The sequence below is a fragment of the Dermacentor variabilis genome, chromosome 2 (assembly GCF_050947875.1).
Source record: "Dermacentor variabilis isolate Ectoservices chromosome 2, ASM5094787v1, whole genome shotgun sequence".
Taxonomy (NCBI): Eukaryota; Metazoa; Arthropoda; class Arachnida; order Ixodida; family Ixodidae; genus Dermacentor; species Dermacentor variabilis.
The window spans coordinates 123,838,096-123,840,657 of NC_134569.1; the positions used below are offsets into that span (position 1 = coordinate 123,838,096).

General features: G+C 48.5%; 1 pseudogene; it reads left to right on the plus strand.

Moving 5' to 3' along the window:
• Positions 1-797: 797 nt before the first annotated feature.
• LOC142573433 (U2 spliceosomal RNA) lies at positions 798-979 on the plus strand (annotated as a pseudogene).
• Positions 980-2,562: the final 1,583 nt, after the last annotated feature.

Below are 2,562 nucleotides of genomic sequence, written 5' to 3' on the forward strand. Positions count from 1 at the left end.
TCCTGGCCAGCCCACTCTCGACCAAGCTTTCCCGCCTACTGCCGCTCCCAACTGAATCCTCGCCCGCCATCACTCTCCACCGAAGTTGAATACGCACCTGACAACGCTCGAGTCACCGCGAGCAGCCGATCGCCATCACCACATAGTCGCCGCTCTCCAACGGGAAACTAACTGGGGCAGCTCCTGCAGGTGACGCTGCTCTAGAACACCGGCCTGAAATTCCTCTGCTCACCCTGCCTACTAATGAGAACCTTCTGGACGTGGATGTGGATGGTTTGCCCGTTACAGCACTCATCAACACTGCAGCCCAAATTTCCATCATGAGTGCGGAGCTTCGAACGCGCTTGAAGAAAGTACTTACTCCTGCTCCGACTCGACTGCTCCAGGTCGCCGATGGTGGAACTCCGGCTGTGCTTGGAATGTTACTACTCGTGTCAGTGCCGCCGGTCGCCACACGTCCGTCGTGTTTAGTGTGCTTGAACGTTGCCCTCGCAATGTGATCCTCGGACTCGACTTTTTGTCCGCCCATTCTACTCTGATTGACTTTACCGCCGGCGTTGTACAACTTGACCTACACCTACCTGTTCCCATTAACCTTCCTGCTCCGGCTCCAGCTCAGCTTTTCTTCGCGGATTTTATATACATTTGTGCGGACGACGGGACCGCCACCCCGAGGAGCCGGAGGGAACTAGACACGCATGACGTTTCGATGGGACCGCCACCACGGGAGTGCAGAAGGAAAGGAGATACTCAAGCGCTCGGAACGCTAACAAAGACAGGGCAGTGCGAACGTAGACATGGCCGAGGTGGCTCAAAATCTAGTATCTGTTCTTATCAGCTTAATATATCAGATACAGGTTTCATTTGAACTTAAGAAGTTAAACTTATTTTTGCAAGTTGGCCGACTGCTTGAGGGCTGCTTCACCTCTGCCGCGGGTCGGCCCGGTATTGCATTATCTGCCGAATCGGCACGCGGATTTTGGTCTACGGACATCGATCCGCTGAAATCTAGCCATATACAGCTTCACTATAAAAATGCAACGCTGCACAGAACATATTTCTCGTGAGAATAAGCCCCTATCCAAGCAGCCGTGCATCTGCGAAGCGCCCTAATATGACGTGGACAACAAAAAGAAAATCAACCGTGCTTAGTTCACAAGGCTATGTGAAACAAGTGCGAACCTCACCCAGCAACCAAGTGAAGCATAACTTCACGTACCTGTTATGAAAACGGCGCCCTTGGGAAGTACTTGATCCAAAAAGTAAGAATCAAGAAAGAAAACGTAACAGCACCCGTTTCCTTTCCCCTCCCACGTGTTCTTCTATATGTATTTAACCGACCTGCAGAATATATTTTTGCTTGCTTTATTGCACCTGATAGGTTTCTCATGCTCGGGGCTCCCAAGTCGCTAATTAGTGGCTCTGATCGCAGAGCGCCTATTGCCATTGCTATAAGCTGCGAAGACGAGTGTGTGCATAACTCAAAGTGCACTGGTAATCGCGGAAGCCACAATCCCCTGCCCATTAATTTCTGTTGTATTGCACTTCCAACTATCCAACCACGAAGCCATTAGTTAGCCCCTGGCGAGCGTCGTCGTTTAGCTAATTCCCTTCTTTCTTCGCCTTAGCCTATGCAAAATGCATGGCCTTGGTCACAGAACTGCTGCCCTGGCGCAGTAGTGCAATCGTTTGGCACGTGAAGCCCATCCCTGGCGCGAGAACGGACTTTATCGAAGCGCAATCAGATGTGGGAGGCTTTATTATATAAGCTTTCAGGAGCCATGGTGGCTGCTTCCAAGAGAACAGGCGGTACTAAGGAATGTCGTTACTGTAGGACGTGGCGACAATAAGCGATTGGAAAGCGAGTAATGACACAGAATCGGGAGTCATTTTTTATTTTTGAACTTAAGACATTACATTTCTGTGCAAGGTGTATAATAATCAAGAGACATCAGCACACACAGCACAGAACAGGCGCTTAACTACAACTGGCTGATCAGACGTGGTTGCAGTTAGGAGTTGCTTATTTCGTTTCCAATGGATTCAAACAGCTCGTAATCACTTATTCCGGAGTACCAGACTAGGTAAGTGAGCGATTGATATGCAGTTCTACTTTTCGCATTCGGGGTTTAGTAGACTTCCGAGACTGCAACAACTGATAAACAGCACACATTCTTACTGTCCACTCCCCGCGTGCAACTGCAATCTCCAGTGTTTTCTAGCAACTCGCAACGGGTGCCACTTAACAGCACCATCTGTCTATGACGTATGCTCAGAAAAGGTAGGTCAAATCTGCTTTCACTTTTCTATTGAGAATTGGCTCTCCTCTCTCCATCCCTATTACTTACGGTATTTTTTTTTACTTTATGTAGGGTAGCAAACCTGGAGCAACCTGTGTAACCACCTTGCATTTTCTTTTATCGCTCTTTCTCTGTCTCACTAAACAAGTTCTCATGAATTGTGCTTAGAGATCTAAGCACTGCTTGTACAAGTCCCTTCCAAGATGTTTGAAATCATTGAGAACAAGAACAACTAAAAACTGACCTTCGAGCTAGGTTCTCC